Genomic DNA, 20435 nt, shown 5'->3' with positions numbered 1-20435 from the left:
CCGGGTATTGAAAGGGTTCCAGCGAGCTTCATAATTTATCGCACAGCATTGCAGCAGTGCCGACGCCCCAAAATTTGACTTACGTACTCATGATAAACTGTGGTCTGAAATGTGCTGTTTTGGCGCAGTAGCTTTTTCTAATGTCGTGCTAATGTATTCTCAAGAAGAGACTTGCAAAAATATTGCACATATATTAGTTAAAACTTATCATGTACCATATTCCTTCAGTTGGTGTTGGGGCTCATTTCCATTTTGATATGGTAGCTCGGGATTTAATGTGCCGAAAGCAGTTTAAATTTCTTAGTAGTCTGATAGGTCCGCTAATTAGTTCTTTTTAGCCGGTCACTTGCTTACTTGAACAAAGAAGCCTACTTTTGATGTGTGCGAATCGAATTAAATCGGACTTTGTACGACACAAGGCTGTAGAATTTGTAACTTTACAGTTTAGGTGGGGGTACCATCATGGCAGAAAATATAAAATATTAGTCGATTGTGTAGCATGATGGGTTTTTAGCTTAGCTTTGAGCGAGCTTTGAGCGACAATCACGTGCATTGAGTAAAAACTAAAGGAATTACAGTTGATACCGAAAATCGATAGCGAAAATTAGCCCAAACATAGGGCACCCGTGAGTGCCTGAGTCAAACAAATAGTATGCTCATGTAACACTGAACAAAATCTGGAACAAACCCCGTACATGAAACAAAGTGCAACCGATGAGGGCGGTGCTGATCAAGCCACTTCTTCTGACTAAGGATTAAGTGGATTGGAAAGGCATTGAAAAGTTATGCTCTGGGAGTTGAAAATAATGGGATTAGTCACGCAAATGTATACGACACTAAGCTTAAACTCTAAGCATAGTTTTTTTTGTACAAAAAAGAGGTGTAATCCTTTAAAGTCCGAACTGTTTAACGTTTACATCTATCAACTACTGACTGGCGTTTTGCAGAGAACGACATTTCTCATACGAAGCTTTCTGTGTATTGTTTACAGATAAACACAAAGAGGATGGTAACACTAGTTACAAGGAAGAATAAGAGCAAATCCTTTAGGTTTAGCTGAAATACCAGCACAATCGCACAACAATACAACCTGCACAACTAAATGGCCCAATTAATTGAGGGACCACTGCATAACACTAAAGTTGATGAGAGAATTGGAGTTAGGTGTGTCCACTTTATCTATATGTTCAGAGAGGTACTCTTGCAAAATAATCACGGGCATTCTTGAACACGTGCATCACTGATCCACCAAGTAACACTAATAAGAGGGAGTGATTAAGTGCGCAATCTCATGTGAAAGACCATACCCTCAGGAAGTACGGCTGACCCCGTGTATACTACGTTAAAACGACGGCAAAAAACGCTATCGTCTGAAAAGTATGTAAAACTATGTAAAAGTATGCAAAGTACGGTGCCCGAATTTCTGCTGTCGAATCATTGCCATGTGTCGAACCGATCATCTACATAGTTCTGAATACTTCAGTTCTGAATAATCGGGTTCTGTGTACAATAGTTTCCCCCGGTGCAAAGTGCAAACTTATATTAAAATTAGATTCGTCTGACTGCCATGGGGTTCCAACACATATCACAGGAGGCTGGCTTTAAAAAAATACTTAATCGGCGGTGAGCTTTCAACACGTAATTTGGGATCATGAGACGAATCGTACGTGAACTTTTATGTATTTCCACCAGCCACTGCTGGGTGAAAATCAAAAGTGGGCTCGAACTGGAATATACAATTTGAAACAGAATCGCTGCATTTCTAAGGTGCATGGAGACAACCCTGACCATACAGACCGGTCACAAAAGGAGATTTCTATAACCAGCTTTTATTCTGTCGAACGTTCTCTTGTGTGCCCAGTGAGCGGTTTCGTCGATTAAAGGTCGAGTAAATTATCTTCAACTTACCTTCCAAAAAATGCTGAATTTATCGTGCAAATTCTGTTTAAAGCTTTCACTCCGTTTGACCCTCAAACTCCGATTTGTGCGTTTAAGCGTACAAAGGTAAAAAATAGACGACAGACACGACACTCAAGAGCTCATTGAAACTAACTCAACCTACAGGTGTTTTTTTGCATTGGATTTTAAAGCAAACGTTGCTACCGTTGGATTACATCTCCCACACAGACAGCTTTCCAAACCCGATAACAATTAAATACGGAAAAAACGAATCCCTTCCGAAAAAAACAAAACACTAATTTATTATCAATGATACAGTCAACCGGGCAATCTAATATGCTGTTTCTTAAGTTTTATTTTTGAACATGTAATGCCTGCGTATGCAGTGCTATGCATGATATCGCAAACTCGATGACTCTGTGTTTCCGTCCCCAGTCATGGGAATACGTCGGTTTAATTTTGGTAAAATGATAAAACTCTCTATAAATGCTTTCCTGGAATAAATCACATACCGTATGTCGTTATTCATCTGTGTCAAAATGGGTTAGCTCTTGCGTGGTCCCCCATTTCAGAACGGATTGCAATCTCTGGTCTACTAAACCCTTCTAAAACGATAAGTTGTCTCTGTTCCAGCCGCCACTCTGCCCAAGAAGGAGCAAGTGAAGCTTCCTTATTTGTCAGACGTTCGAACCAATAACATCTGAGCTGTCAGAATATTTCAACCATACCATATTTCAACAATACCATTGGGTTGATATAAACATATGTTAGGCCGTATACTTCCGCATGTCACAACACCCTGGGTTATTTCAGTAGAAGAAGTTTATAGCACCAGATATCCTCGTTTCTTCCAAACCTGTTTGGTGTCATAGTCTGCTGTGTTCTACGACAGACTGACATACACGGTCGTAAGTATCATGATTTCTTCAAGACAAATAAGCATAAAAACACGGTACGCGACTATTCCGGAAGTCGTTAATTACACATTGCGCAAGTTCTACTGTGTTGTCATTGGTAAGATTTAGGTCAGCAACTAGAAGCGAAGAAGTCAAGAAGCTCATTTAATGAATGGGGAAGGAAGCTAATGAGAAACACAAAACGTTCCTTATCCGGACAGAGTTGGAATTCGTCTCGCCGCTTTTCTAAGTTGTCGCGTGTAGGTTGCATATTAGTAAAAAACTAGTAGACCGTTTAGTCAACGAACTAAATGGCGGTGATTTTCCTCGGCAGATTTAGTTTCTACTAAGCCACCAAATAGATGTTTAAATGTATTATGTCAAAAGGCACACCTTACTGAAATATAGCTGACCTTGAGAGTGACCTTCACCAGTTTATAATGAAATTAACAGGCATTCAGCGATTGTCATTTTCATCAGTCCAACGAGTTTTTTGTTCTCAATTTATGTGACCATAATTACATCACATGTAGTGCACCCCATTGCACGCATGGTTGGTTACCGATTTGCCAAAAGCCAGCTGCTGAAGTTGACCGAACTCAGGGTAAAAAACTGGGAGTAGAAATCTGCCAGTATTATCAAGCGTGACGGCATGCTAACGAATCACCACAGATACCATTACCTAGATACTTGAAGCTCTAGACGATTTTCGTACATCCTCTCTTGCATCAGCATTTCATAGCGCCAACTTCAGTAACTGACCCATGTGTGGAATTCAAAGGATAGTTTGGCAATATCCCAACAGTTAGCATGCAGAGAGACCGAAGATTGAATGATGAATAGTACTAAAGTGACTTGAACGTTCGCGGCTGCATAGAGAGAGCTGGACTGCTGGTAATCCATCACTAAATGCTTGCTCAGGGAATCTATCCTTCGTGAGACTACGCAAATCGCCATATTATCTAATACTGAGTCGGGAATGCTGAGAAAACTGCACACCTATAAATGAGTGACCGGGCAAAGTAAGTTAGTAGTCTGCACATGATTCTTCCGTTTTCTGCATGTATTACTAACAATATGACTTCGAAACAAATCTACAATAATTGGGACTGTACGGATATTTTTGGGACTTGATCGGTTAATTGTTTGCTGGTCTAGGCAATTCTGCAACAAAAAATTGCCTCCACAAAATAAGATGAAATTACTCTGTCACTTCGGAAGCTTGCGAGATGGCCACACAACTCGACCCATCAAGCAACATTCCTGATATTGCTCTCTTTCTAACTGACAGTTTTCCACGAGGTATCGAATCAAGATCATCTAACAGGCCAGTTAACCTCACAGATGTTTCGCTTACTCTGTAAGTATAATCTATCGGCCTTCCATATTAGACAGCGCAGAATATCTTTACTACATCCCTTCCATATAAAATCCGTTTCCGACTCACCTGCCCCTGCACGATCAGTGTTTACCGGACCAAAGTAGAGCTGATCAATTCGGTGGCTTATTTTTCACCGGGCACTATCGCTTTTCTAACAAATTTCAAGTGAAGATACACAGATTGATGAACAAATTGGGTTGTTCTTGCCAAACAAACGCGTAAAAACTTCCTGATCATTTGAATGCTAATGAATAGTCAAGACCACTCCTAAAATTCACCACCGCTTAAAAAGACTACTGATTAGCAACTGTTATCCATGGTTTATTATGCGCGTCATGAAGGAAAACAGCTCAACATTGAGAGGGTAATCTAATGTACTTAATCGTGATTAAGACATCAGATGGATGCTCAGTATATTTTATTTATATTCAGAATTCAATAGGCGATCCATATCATGGTATTATAATAGATAGATGCCGGTTACAGATCTATTAGTAGAAGAAATACAAAATATTCTCGACGTTCCGGTTGTTTAAATTTTTAAGGCTTATCATTACCACGAGGCAATGACGAAATTGTGTGTTATGGTTCACTGGTTGTTGTAGCGGCTACCGCGCTCGCTAAAGGCTCGAAAGATATTAGAAACGGCCAATTTTGCCAGATGTTAGTTTAATATTGTGTCCAGCTGGGTTTAACCGTTTGACTGAAATATCATCATCAAATGTTACTGCAGGAAACATTCCAGGAAAGTGGTTTGTCCGGACTAAGTTTCTGACATCCCACGGAGAGTGTCAAACTGATTATTTCACACTAAACACATATTAAGTCTTCTGGAGCACGTCTATAAGAGTATGGCGTAAGCAAAGCGATCGATACAACCCGAAATGATTTTGTCTTATTTTTTTAGCATTATCGCTGTAGTAGAGAACATACCCTCTACTTGGAATAGGAGAAGAAATCTAATGCATCTCGAACTGAAATCGGCAAAACATCGGGGCAGTTCCCTGCCACTGTAAAGTCCAAAACCTTAAATGGAAATTCCTCGTTCTTTCTGAGTCCTCGGACTCATCCTGAAAAGTGCAACAGCTTTTATTGCTTTTTTGACATACGGGGTTTGATTCAACGGTTCAAGAAAAGGGGGTGACATTCGAAAACACATGTATGTTGTGGTGACGAAAATAGAATGTTCCGTATCTTGACGAATACAGTTGCCTTATGACTATTGTGCATCGCGGCTTCGACCGTTTCACCTTGGTTGGATTGGAAACCACCCACCAGCTTTCTATAGACGGATGTGTGATTCGGTGCTGACAAGCGGGTCAGCCTTCTTTGATTAGCTTAGTAATTTAAGCTGATTGAGTTGGTCCGACCACTTACTTGCATTCAAAACGACAACCTTAAAGACTTCGCGGAGTCTAGGCTATTGTACACCAATACATATGGAAAAAGCGACTGCAATCAACCTAATCACTGTAGAATTATCGCATCTTATTCTCGCATTACAGTGAAGCCCCTGAGATAAAAGAATGTAAAGATGCTTTTAAGAGGTTGCTCTTTTGCACCATTCTAATAGCTTGCATTCTACCGCCTCAAATGATGAGGATCTATCTTCCGCATTCCACGTCGTGCTATAGACATCTGTCGGTTTGTAGGTTGATAGTTTACCGATCTCCATTTGTTTCATAATTACGCAATCGACCACTAAAAACATTGCTATTTTCATATTGTATCGATTCGGCATGCTCTTCTGTGTAATTTGCGCCGCATCATCTATTTCTTTGTCCCGTTTCCACTACCATATCTGCGTTCAGTTTTTAGAGCAATTGATTTTACAACAAATGTCCAATTTGGAGTTGCATTTCGGATTAGCCTTACACTGAAGAATAGCGCATGAAGATGCCTGGGTCTCACGAATTTCACACTATCCAGTAACCGCTAGTCTAGTCGCTCTTGGTAGGCATGCCAGTAGTTCTATGGAGACACTTGGACTGCTTCCTATGCAATACTGACAGCCATGTGGCCAGCAAAGTTCTTTCAAAGCACTAATTGGCTAGTGGGCCTTTTAAATGGATCAAATTAGGAATCTCACTGTCTCACTACTATCTAAAATTACGCCCGCTATTTACCAGATAATGTCGTTGGAATAACGTTTTATCTGGGCACCATTTTTATTGATATGTAGTTTTAAATCGGTTCAAACCATCTAGTGAATTTGTCAACTGCGGATTTGACGAACACTATTTTTTAAGATATAACTTTTCCCGTTACCAAAGCCCCAAAAGAACGGACATTACCACAGAAAAGGACGTATCTGGCTGTTCTTCGAGGAAGATTTTACATAAACTACTGACTGACGGAGAGGGTCACCGAACACTCCTTAGAATGGTGGTTCCTCCTGAAGTTTGTTATATCCAGTCGTGCCCTAGGATACTGCCATTTCGTACGTTTTTTCCAGAGTCAAAATGTTACGCCAGTTCATGCTGGTGGTTTAAGTCCGCTCCAAAATACAGACGGATGACATACAACCACAGTACGCCACTCCGATGCACATGATTTTCGTCGCCTATCAAATCAATCATCTTCGCACTTGGAACTAAACTTTTGTCCTCGGCAGCCTTACTTGAACAGTTACTACATCTCAAGGATAAAACGAATCCTTCAGGACAATCAGTCTATATCAGCGTCAGTGTAATTTTCTCCATAAAGCATTGTCAAAAACAAAAAGTCTATCCATAAATTTGCATTTAAATGATGTCCTCAGTAGCAGCACAGCATTAAGCATTTGTGTTGCAATCGGGCCAGAGACATTCAACGCAATAACAGACGTAGCATCCGAGTAAGCTTCTGCACCATCATTATCCGGATAAAACAAACCCAATGTGGAAAACAGAATAAAACGCTTTAGTGTCCTGATCCAGTGTATCTGAAATTATAAGGGAGGCCTTAAAATGTAATTCTATTGAACAAAAGTAATATTGGTCCGTTGCTATCCTTCACAGTCCAACTTACCATTATGCCGTCAGGTCATCCCTTCTCAACCTGTATTCCACTGACCTTATGTGTCCGATCCTAACACATGTCCTTGTCTTTATTTGGCAAACTTTTTTGAGGTATATGTTCATGGGTATCTTGCTCACCCAACTTATGCTAGTGAAGAATGAACCGATTTACCGTCCATAAAAGTTTTCTGATGGAACTACAGGTTTTTACGTGGATTCGTTTTAAAATATGCCACGGACACACATCTAGCAAACTAGCTTCCTTCAAATTAAAGCTCATCATTTCCACCCTCGAGGCTTGACTCCAAAAAAGGTGTAGATATGCCGTAATGAGAAATAGCAAAATCAATTGCAATTGCAGTACTCGATCCATGGGGAAGTAAAACGCTTAGGACCATATTAGGAGCAACTCTTTTATTGATACAGTTTTGTGGCTCCTCCAGGAAAACGGGATCTCTTCAGCTGTATGCCTACGAATGACCTTATAAGCAGTTCAGCTATAGCCCTCAACATACAGAAATTCTTCCCATAATTGAAAAAAATTCGTGCGTTCTAGCTTTGGGTAGATATCGCCTGATTTTATTACACAATTTATGAGGAACCTAATTGCTAGTATAATAGTTTGGTAAAATCATCCGACACACATTCTCATGTCTAATGTTTTTTCTATTAACTATTAACTACCTAGTCATTTATCTTATTTTCTTTAAAGTCATCGTCGTGAACTGGATCAGTCCACATCAGGCGCATGTAACAGGCCGAAGTACATATCTCCGGGTGGTAGATATTACTTGTCCATTTAGATGAGACTTGTTTTTGGCCGCGTCGATGTGTAACTAATCAGAATTTTCTGCGGTCGGAAGGCATCAAACCATTTCAACAATCGCATTTTTCTTGATGGGCCGTTGGCCTGTTGTACAGCTTTAAAGAATCCTGCAGTGCACGTCCAATTTGATCGCTTGATCAATTATTTCTTGGTCAAGGTGTCTAGTGTACTCAATACCAGATATGGTGGGCTACTTCTGGCTAAGCTAGACCTAAGTAAGCCAGTCCCATTAATTCATCCCATGATTCCTTTCTTACGCTTCGTTGAGTAATCACGTTTGAAAGTATGCAACGTTTTAGGTTTCCCCTTACTGTGCTGCTATTAAGAATAATAAAGTAGTAAAATAGTAATGACCTTACTGCTCTTAAGATAAGGAACCAAAGCCAAACGTGGAATATAAAAAACGCAGCTTAATCAAGATTTGCATTCCATGGTATAGTTTTCATCGGCTGTGAGTTGTATGCATACGGTTCTGTTGGAACAAGCCGTCAAACAATCCGGTATACTTTGTTCCATCAGTTCATGTGTAGCTGAACTAGTTTCTGAGATCAACTGATTTCTGGAACAATCATGAGCTCCTCCTTTGGAGTTTATTCTTACAAAAGAAGGAAAACTATCCGCTGCGAAGTTATTCGTTAGAAAACGCTAAATAAGCGGCCGCCGGAAAATCGACTTTAGTGTAAACGTCTCATCTGCACAATGTCTGAAATGCGAATATTCCCGAACGTCCCCTTTAGCCTTCGACCACTGTTAAAAAAGGGCAAATGAATACTAAAAAGCTGCTCCATAATGTCAGTACAAACCTTCTCCTTTCATTGGAAGCCTTGGTGGAGCTTGGGCACCGTACCTTGGGCTACAGCACGCTTGATCATTAGTACACACCGTTACGCTGGTAAGGTGAAAATGAAGTGCTTCCTGTGACGTTCGAGCGAGAAAGTCGTGGGAGGGAAGTAATCTGTCGTGATTTACGCGAGAAAAACGTGGATCGAAACTAGTTGACAATAATTTTTACAAACTTCATCATACATGAAACAGTTAATCAAAAATTGTAATCCAATCAGTTCATCGGTTGTGCGAAGAATGTTTCATACAAGAACCTACTCAGTTGCTGAAAAGTCTCTCGTGAAAACCGGATTGATTTGCAAATGGGTGTATTTCTCGAAAATAATTGTTTCAGTTCCGTTTTCCTTGGCTTTTATGTTAGCATCTGATACCTCGGGTTTTTCCTGAAGAGATGGAGATTGTAGAAATCTATTCATTAGGCAGTTTTTATTTGTTCAAAACGATTGTATACACAGGTTTTTGCTGAGTTTTTCGGCTGGATCGCTATAGGTACCTCAATTAGTTTTACTTGTCAACTGGAGGTTGAAACGAGACCAAAATCAGATGCCCCAGTAAAAACTGAGCTACAGTACATGACAATCCGTCTGGAATTTTCTTTGCTTTTCAAAAGTACCGATTTATTTTTATCCCAAAAAAGCGGAACGGAAATATGTGGACGTATAAGGAGGAGTTTCCGGAAGCGGATGAAGCAGTTCAACCAAAAAATTGAACTTATCAACACACTATGACGATTATAGTGCCAATTACTAATTTCCCATTTTAGGTCGCCAGAATTTCAAGTTCTTAAAATCGCGACTTCGTTCTGTATGAATACATATTCTAACGGATTCAGGATGTTCTAAATGAAGTCATACTCCAAAGCTAGGTGGCAAGAAGAAAGTTCATTATATCCGTTGCTGCCCACAGAGTTTAAATATCCATCGAAGTATCTATCGAAGATTGACGGAACTCCTCAACTCACCATCATTCACTAAGCAGCTTAGAGGAAGAATAATTTCATAGGTTGGGTGACACTTCCTTATGAAACGACATCATTGGGGGTACCCATCAAGGGGTGACCACCTGGTGTGGTCTCCGCTAGTACAGAATGAGTGGCGCAATGTCCTTCCTAAGTGAGAGCTAATCAAATTACTGTTAAGTGTTCAACCACTGGTCGGAAGGACATGATTTAAGGCTCTTTGAGTTTCGTAGGATGATTTGTGACAAGGATGAACAGCTGTACAGTGCTTTTCAATCTTCAGCGTAGATTGGCTCAAGCGATAAAACAAAATCTGTACCGAAAATAGCCATGACAATCAAATCACCACCAAAACCATGTTGGTTGAGTTCTTTGATGGCTTCTCAATTCTTGCAGTATCCTGTGCGATCCACATTCATAAAGAAAATCCCTATGGTCATTCTCGGGGTGTGCTTCCCAAAGTGATGATCAACCAGTGAACACCGTATCAGAGTAGCGTAACCGGCTTCCCTGCATTGCAAGTAACTTATACACGTCGAAACAAACGAAATGGATGTATGACTACTAACGGAAACAGTAAGCTTTCTTTTCCACTTAAGGAAGACTCGGTTCAACGGAAACAGGTTTCAGAAGCAGACCAGTTAATACACTTACATCATTTCCCTCCTCTATTATTTCCTGTTCATCCATTCATCCCATCATCAATGAATCCACCATGACAGTATGCGAATGTTTTGATTTAAAGTACGCAGTCCGTTTTGTCCATTTTCATAGCAAAGAGAGAGGTCGGAAGATTTTAGCACCTATTTTTTGCTCTAACCGCGAGACGCAAAACATGCAGGTTACCAGTAAAGTAGGACGTATGGATGGAGGAGGGGCGACCATTTAAAAATCATTAAATTTGGACCCATGCACATACAATCGGATAAGAACACAACTCTTAAATGCTTTTAATTCCCGTGAGTTAATAGATGTTTATTCCGTATTTTCAGAAATGCAGCCCGGAGGGATGGACGCGAGTAAGCCGGAAATACCTGTCGTGAAAATAAAAAGCACATGGACACTTATCGCGTCCTGAAGACTACACAAACAAAAGGAGAAATATAGCATTTGCAGGCCAAAGAGTGAGAAGATAGCATTCACTATGAAGCAGAAGAAGGGTAAAAATTATAACACTGTTGCGTGCATTTTACAGAATGTTACGTTGTTTTCAATTGGATAAAACTAGTGGTCGTATAATCAAACTTCTCATAATCAAGAAGACAGCTGGTTGTATGCTGCATCCATTTATTCAATACGGCGCATTTCTTGAGTGCGTTTGTAAACCAGTCTACAGCAAAGCGTATTTTTCTTGGTATCTTTTCAGCATGATGTGAAGAGGTTTTGGTCACCTTAGCCATCCCAAGACTAACTGGACCTTGGTCATCTAATCCAACACTTCATCGGAAGATAGTTAATCGATAAAGCAGTGTAAATATCACGTGGTCGAGATAATCATCTGCTGATTCTAACTGATTGTTCATAAAAAAGGACTAGTCTGACTCCGTCTTCTGGTGATCACATGTCGGACACCAAAAATGACAGTTAAACACCGTAGATCAACGTTTGTTGGGGTAAACTGACCACTGAGTTATACAAACCCTTTAATTGCAGTTCAATGTACTACGCGTCCCGCGGTGAGTGCGTGCCATATAACTTCCAAGTTCATCCCACATCTCCCTACTGAATAGTAAACCCGATCGTGCTGAAGTTGAACTTTCATCTTCCCAACATCCAACCACAGTTCGATCACCTTCACCCCCCTGTCGCATAGTGCAGTGGGCTCCACTGCCATTCTAGATTTAAGTGCTACATCGCGGCGTTTACCTACTGCTATGGTTGGGACTATTACTCTAATTAGTTACGGGAAACCAACTAATTGTGCGCAAAGTGGGTAGTTTTGGCAGCGTGAGCGACTCGCTTTCACGACAGTATCATTCAATTTCCGAATATGTAACTACGAATCCTGCGAAACTCTGAGTTCGTTAACAACTTAAAACATGGTCAACGAAATCACCGAAAAAATGATATCGAAAAACCCGTTGCCCAAGATATTCTCTGTCGGTTGGGAAACGAGTGATAATCGACGGGATAAGTAGCCTCCTTTGTGGCCAAATAGTAACTAAAGTTGCTTGATTGGTAGCCTGAATAGTAGCTTGAAGGGCTTAATCGACTAACAAATATAGGCAATAATATCCGGCCTCGTAAGCAGTTAAAATGACTGTGTTTGACGAAGCATCGCACAGGGTGGCACTGAGTGGTTTCCAACAGCAAATGAAATGTAAATCCAAGGTTTTTGTTTGAGTAAAGTAGCTAGAAATACATGCAACACAAAAACGACCCATTAGCTTGCCAAATGCTGAAGGTTCTTGTTGGTACCATGCACCTTCGGTGAAAAAAAAATCTCAAGGTGCAGTTCGCTGGGACATGAGTATCTGGCAAGCGCAGTCTTTGTAAGCCACGAAATATTTCAATGCATTCTACACCATTTACATTAGATAGAGCAACGCGCTACTGGAACCGATATCTCACTTGCTTGGTCTTCCCCAAATGCATATGTCCTGGTTGACAGTTAACATGTTTTACTGGAGTATTCGCTGAAAGTAGGGTCAGCTCATGTTTTTACGTGTTGGGAAAACTCGATTGAATTGATCAATGCAGACACAGATGATTCCTTGTGAGATATTCTTCGGACCATTAGCGATAGGTACACAAGTGGTGGCATGAAAAGCTCAAATCGGGTGGTCGCCCGAATGTTTAAGGAATAATTCACACAAAAAATTCAAATTGTACGCTGACATTCACCTAACCTTCTGCGCATAAGCTTTTCAGCTGTCCACTGCGAATAATGAATGTCCAAAGAGAAACATCTAGTATTCTTTATATTCTTTATATATATTAATATTTATTTTGGAGTAAAAACTTTTACAGCAGAATTTTTTTCTAACCACTAACTTGATACTATATTACACTGTATCATTAATCGATTATTGATTGGATCCCAATTCGTGTCATGCTGTTTACCTGTCAAGCTTTTTTATAATTTGATAGACCGTTTCTTATTTACTGTCAGACTAAATATCCATCGGGGCCCGGGGATACATGTTTTGAAACTTATTGTGCAGCACACTGGGGGGCTGACAGTCCGTTGCAATAAACATCGCTCTCTTCAAAGGGTGGCATAATATGTACGACCAATATGTTCAAAGTACATATTTGATTCGCTTAATGTACAAAATTGCCTGTCAAAACAGTTTCAAGATAATTTGTAAGGTATAAATCGAAACGACCTTCCTCAATTATATTTTAATGCATATTGGGCAAATGACGCCTCAGAAGACCATTTCTGGTCTTCCTTAACCTACCAACCCATATGAAAAAAGCGCAGGTCTGATGGTTTCAGGATAGTCACTGAAGACCAGATCAATACAATGTAAGTATGCCAGGAAAACATCAGTACACTAAGTTGGTATGTGACGTCAATACGCTTCAGTCTACTGAAATCGATCAGGACACCCAACAACATCTAAGTGAAGCCGTCATTCCAGCCACTGCATGCGGCAACTTATCTAACACTTTCTGCACTGATGAAAAGGAATCCAGGAAAGACCAACTCTTCATCCTATTAACCTGCAACTCGTGCCCGATTATCTTCATGGACAACTCAGCCTACATAGATGAAACGAAACAGCCACAAACAAGTAATTTTCCAAATAAGGCCTTTAGCACCTGTAAAAGGAGGACCGGCATTTTTGGATTTGCTCACCGGCAGACTGCCGAATGGACAACTACAAAACGGCGATCACAGGAAAGTGGCTCAAAGGGAGCAAACTGTCATCTACTATATTGGCCACATAATTTGCCGTGAACAAAGTTTCATTCTAAACTTCTTTAAACCAAACAAAACCAACAGAAACTTCACGAGGACAAAGTCATAAATGAAAATCCGTTAAACAAGACTTTTCAATAAATAGTTGTCCGAGAAAAATCATCTGAAGTTCCTTGAAACACATACGCAGCAAGAAAAATCCAGAACACGAAAGCAGAAAGCTGTACTCATTGATACCAAGAAAAGTCTCAAAATTATTGCAAGTCTTACGATTGCATAATAAAAGAATTAGCCTGCAAGCTTACAAACGTAATTTAGGAGGAAATCTTAAAACCAAAGAAAAAGGTAACAGCATAAAGGCCGTCAATATTATAAAGGAAAACCCTTTGCGAAAAGCAGAATATAGGACGAACTGGGTGACAGTTTTCCAGCAAACTTCACAAAATCCAAATTACAGATAATGGATACAGTCACCCATTATTTGTTTTCAGACAAGAGGAGAGATATTCAACTCGAAAAAATGTTCATTAGCACAAACAAGAACAAAAAACGGCGTCAATACATGACACAAAATCAACCATATTGAGATCGGCCTAATCTGCAGAACCCTGACTCTGACCTCATCCACCAGTGAGGTATCTTAAATCCGATACAAGGCGCTCCTGTGTGTTAAGCTAGCTTTATAAAAATTGTAAACTTTCGATGACATATTCTAACCCCAACGGGCATCGTGCTCGTATATACTTTTCTTAATTTTGGAAGCAACAGGGAAACAATAATACACTTGAAGGCCTTCGTTAAATTCTAGTCCATCTAATGTCCTCGACGTCACGATTACACACTTTGCGGAATGGTAGGACCAATAAACAACATATCCTAATAAACGGTTGCCTAAGCCGAAGGTGACCAACTGCGTCGGTTTGGCCTAGGAAACGTATGCAGCCGACTTAAAATAAAGCAAGCTTTGTCAAAGTTACTCGCATTAGGAGAAATTGAAGACTGCGTTTCCAGATGGAATCAGATAATTAAGCATGTTTCCCGTTTTAGACGTTGCCTTTTCCAAACCTGAAAATAATCACTACATAAAAGTGGGAACAATGTCAAGTGAAGTCCATGGCGTTCCAAGAGGTTACGAGACTTGTGGTTGAAAATAACCGCTAGCCATTACTGGAACTCTGCTTTTTTCTTTTATTTAGAATGTAAAGTTGTTTTTTCTACTAGGAGCCTCTCACGCCAACTGACTGCACCGTTAGGAGGCGGTTGCCCACCATCAGAAACAGATTTGTCAGATTATCCACGCTGATGTTTTTTTTAATATGACTTCTTGATTTTTGTTCCAAAAGGCATGGGAAAAAATTATTGACAATACAATATTTATGACCCTTTCGCCAAACCTACTTGCAGGTTAGTATGAGGGTCACACCGATCGCAAACACCCCTTCCCTGATAGAACTGCAAAATTGATGCGTGTATGACTTCAGCAGCTGCAGATCAACATTATACCTATGTGATATTCTGGACTGCTGGTGCCGTGCACTGGTTACCTGCACAATTACGAAGGAAAAAGTGGAATAAACAATGAACGCCTGATGTCAGACCAACATTCAACTGCGATCAAGACTTCTTCCTGTAAGTGGAGTATATCTTTGCCAAAACCTCTCTGCTTGGTTCTTAATGAAAATTATTGCCAGTGAGCAGTTTACCAACTGCCATGAGGATGCCAACCCGGAAGGTGTCACCAAGTAGCTGGAGAGTGAAGCTTTTTGCTACGAGCAGGGGATTTAGGCGCGGCAAAGGCAGGATGCATTTTCGGATTATACATTTCAGTGACTCGAGGTATGGAAGTGGTTAGATTCGTTACTATTAACCCTTCTAAAGGCACTCACTGGTTAAAGTTTTGTCGATTGGGCCAGAACCTATTTGAAAAAGAGTACAAAATTTTCATCAGATGATCAGTTTGAGGGTTTCCAGACCAAAGTAAACATATTGGAGGGTTTTGCACATTGTTGGTGACGAGTCTTCGCCGATCCGCGCGGCGTTTTTATACGGCAAGGTTTCTTTAGTCAAACGAGTCACACTCTCATTTATGTGTCGCACATTCTTGCGGCGCAACACATTGGTTATTTAAAACTGTGCTGGTAGTGCCGAGAAATCGTGAAATCAGCCACTTTAACATAAAGCTAGTACTAAAGCTCTATGAAATTAGCGGTCCCTTTCAAAAAGTCCCGGTGTTGAGAGAATAGAAGGCATACAGCTGGTAAGCGTATGAAGAACGGTTTTGGATCAACCGATTGGACACGTGTTGGTGTGCGGTTGTCAGAAATAGGAGCCATCAACCACCTCCCATAATCCCCTACTAAACTCTCGTGTCAATCCCAAGCCCATAAAGACCAATCAAATCCACCGGTGAATCATCGACTGAAGAACCTTAAAGTGAGTGTGGGAAACATAAGATCAAAAGTAATATTAACCCCACCCCAACGCGTCAACCACAAGATTTAGACAACCACACTAAACAAGCCCCAGTAATTGGTATTCACCACTGGCCTACCGTGCTAATCTGTCTGGTTCTTAAAACCTCGCTAAATCGGTGACCTGATCGTTTGGACTGATGAAGTTTTTTATGCCAAAACCGACAAGTTTTCCATTTAAAAATTATCTGTTATTTACCCACTCTTTTGATCAGCCCCTCCGGTTCTTAGGTTATTTCGCGGACAGGGATTTTCATCAAGTTATTTGTCTACCAGTCCAGAGGAGTCAATAGGAGAGTAAAATAGGGAATCACGACCAAGTAAAAATCATCAGTACCCCAATTTTGTCGTCTCAGTTTGGTAACGGTAATGGTCAGGTGTAGTATAAGCAATTTTTGTACAGCGTACTTTACTAATTCCTTTGCAATGCTCTCTTCCTCGCTTACTTAATTGCGCAAATAGACTATCTAGGTTAGCAAATTGTCCACGTTCGTAAAAAAAAATCACAATGAACTAAAATCTGTCGGTACCATTCTCAACAACTTCTTCAGTTGAAAGTATCATAAATTCACTAACGGGTTTATCAGTGATTAAATCGGTTGCACTACGGGCTACAATTCACACTAGAACAATAAAACTACGACGGAACAAAATCAGCTCGAATTCAGCATAAACATACGGTGAGGCACCCATATGGGCACATTTTAAACGAAGGAAAAGAATCAGTGTCGCAGGTTTACTACGTACTGTTGTCTAATCTTTGAACATTTGAAGACGTTTAGCTGTTCTCTGTGCGGAAAAAATTGCATTTTATAACCTTATTGCTGCTAAGAAAGCCTCCGATTGACATAACAGACATCAGCTCCCATCTGAGGCATTACTTCTCACCAGCGAATGTCTCAAGGAGGCTAAAAGATAAGCAAAACTAGCCTGCTGCATGTGAGGTTTATTTGCTTACCCTAAAAAAATCCCTCCAAATGATAGGGCACAAAACTGTAAGCTCATTTAAAACTGAATAATGAGAAGTGTTTGACAGAATGTCATTCTTTCCGGTAAGGAGATCTTATAAAACTTTGTAGAGAAAAAGGCTGGTTGAATTTTGCTCAGGACTGTGGAACTCCGGGAGAGTTATGTTGTCCCTTGGAAAAAATAAATTTAATTTTTCGTGAGGTTCACGAAAGTCTACCTGTTTTCTTGGTTCGGGGTTGTGTTTCTTAAAAGTGGGAACTACTGATGCATGCATGCTTCAATCCTTGTGAATCAAGAAATTAATAGTGAAAATTTTTCCCCAAGAACCGCGAATCGTTATGAAAAACATAAATGTCATAATGTGCTGAGTTTTTAAATTAATTTTACTCATAGGGGTCACCCGACACATTGAACGGTTGCCCGACGGAACTTGTTTCAAAGTACTAAATATATTGGCCGTCTTGTCTTTATGCGAGCATCAGACTAACAAGAGGGCGAATTCCGTTTTAAAGTCGTAGATAGTCGATAGGGGAAACCTGCTTCACCTGTATTCATACGAGTGTTGATGATTTGATGAAAACATGCTAGTAGACAAGACAACATGTACAGATTCAATTTGGCTGCATTATGGACACAGGTGCAAGCATTCCAAGCTGATGATCATTTGCCTTTTTTTCCGGCATGGATGAAGTTAGAATGGAGAGAATCTTGCATCAGGTTTTGCAAGGAACTAATGCTCTGACTAGAGGACATTCGGTGAGTAATTTGTAGTCTCTCAAAGGGAAGCAATTAAACTGTAAGATGTACTTTAACCTACAGGTCACTTGGATAGAGTGATTGTTTATCTCACTCAGGCTGGTTACTGATTCCTTCAAACTTCGGGAATTAGGGGTGTATGTTTATTTAATTCCAATGAAATCTAGCTATCCAAGGCTTAACTTAAGCCAGAGAAGCTAATCAAACTATGCAGAGTCACGTCATGGAGGTCAGGTCGTTGCTGATCATCCAGAAATTAAGTATGAGGAAGCTTGGAGGCATCACATTAAAATTTTCCCTGCCTCTGCATTCCATTTAATCCATACGTCCGACCACAGTTCACCCATTCACCAAATGTCACAACCACTATTCATCAACTCTAGTATGGTTGCAGAAAAGCTGCGTATGGGTTACAGGTGGCGGCCGAAATCTGACAGATTCTTATCAGTATTTAGGCTGAAAAAACCCAGCCTATATCTGTTACATGAATCTTCGGACTGGTTAGAAAGCAGTCGCATTTGAGATAAATATTGGTCTTCTACAACAGAGCAGGTAAATCTGGTTTTCGCCATTCCTCTCATAGAATAGCTTGAAATATATGTTGTCCCCAGTGGGGATATACAAAGGAGTTCACATAGTAACTTTTCCAATGGAGAAACAAGACCGATAAACCAGGGTTTATTAGCAATAAATGTAATCAACACAATTTTTTAACAATCTAGTTATCTTCACATTTATCTTTATTTGTGTCATGAAAAAATGGTATCGACTGCTTTGCAGATGAATTATCTGCCTTAGTTCCACCGATTTCTTTGTTTTAATTATGCGCTGGAATCGGTTAGCTATGCACAAACCCAAGAGAAATATCCTTGGCAAGTGTACTTCGCCTTATTGTGCGCGGTCAAGTCATTTACTGGGTCCCTGAACCAATCCGAGAGACTGACAATTTTAAGCTCGGAAAATATTTTTCAGCTTCATGGCCATGTTAGGATTTCTATTACCCTTAAATGATTGGAAAGAAATAGATGACTTTTTCATCCGTTTCACAGCCACACGTCAATTGTTATCTTCTAAGCGTATTTAGAGAGAATATTTTGGAACGTACAGATCGTTCTGGAACAAAAATCGCTTGATAAATGCCAATTGCTAGGGAACGAGAACGTCATACGTCACATTCCCGGTTTGAAAACTAATGAACCGTTCTAATGAGATTGATTGGTTTTACCAGCATTTTTTCGTGCAAAGAAGGCAACATTACTGCAGCCACCGCTGCTTGCTCGCGTCATCGCGTTCGCACTATGAAAATATATTTGCGTTGTTGCCTTTGGCTCTTTGTTGTCGCGTTAAGTGTGCAGATAACAGTCAACCACACCTTTAGTAGCGAACCATTATTATACTACACAGGAAAACAACTTTTAAGTGAAAGGTTTTTTCAAAAAGATCTCAATTTGGAGCGCCGTGTACCTCTAATGGCCTTCGGCTTAACAACCCTTTCCTTCTGTACTTTGAAGTTTTTCTGTGATTCACCATAAATATTACATCGTGAAAATCATCACTAGAAAGTGCCTAATGTCAACAGGCCTCCGAAGAATCAGTGCTAATTTTTGATCCTCTTAATAGAAAGTCGAACTACTCCCAGTTGGGATAGAGTATCCAGTTTACGAAACAATACTGTGTAAGCTCACTTAGTAGAAAAGACCACTCAATACCATTCGATCTTACTGCGCTGGGAATATTGGTATGGAGGGGGATAAAACTATAAGTTTTCATGCTTAAACTCCATATCCGGTTTCAGAGGTAGATGTGGACATTTCCTCTTGTGGTTTTACGTGGCAAACTGTTTAAAAACCGGACAGAGGCCCGATATCTGTCCTTTGATTAGAGTACATGTTTCTACTGTGGTGGCGTTGGACAAGGTAGGTCATGGTCTTCACCAAGTCAAGCTAATATTACTTTTAAGATGTTTCGCAACTGTCTGGGCCGGTGGCTCACAGGCTAACCACTACGTGTCTTGGAAAGACTGAGTGCATTGCACACATCCATGTTAACTGTAATTATTTTTTACTTATTCACAAACCCCAATGAGGGTTGTGACAATTGTTTACATCGTCGAACCAAGAGGAGTAGAGTGCCCAATCTGACTGAGATATAAACTACGGTCGAAGGTTCAGGTAGGAAGAACCGTCTCAATAGTTACCATGGGGTGTCATAGCCTTTTTAATTCAAAGAAATGTGTTGAAAAATGCAGGTTCCTTACTTTGACAACGGTGCAGTTGTGTCGATGGGAACTGAAATCACAGATCACTTGAATAAAAGAACTTCACGGAGACGCGGAAATGGCGACCAGTGCACTCTGGTTCATCATATGAAACGAACATCCACTAAATGATCACAAGCTAAGTATGATTATGTTTGGTTCTTAGAGTTCAGAGGTATTCACTCAATAATTTCAGAGATCTTTGACAGCCATGTCGCCATATGTCTGCCAAAATTGCCCAAAGAACTTTGACAACTAAAAAATTAGCAATTTTTCAGAAAATTTTCTTCTAGTGAATAACTGAAACTCAAA

This window comes from Opisthorchis viverrini, assembly GCF_000715545.1.
Source record: "Opisthorchis viverrini unplaced genomic scaffold opera_v5_40, whole genome shotgun sequence".
NCBI lineage: Eukaryota > Metazoa > Platyhelminthes > Trematoda > Opisthorchiida > Opisthorchiidae > Opisthorchis > Opisthorchis viverrini.
The sequence above is the reverse complement of the archived record's forward strand: the minus strand, read 5'-3'. Positions refer to the sequence as shown.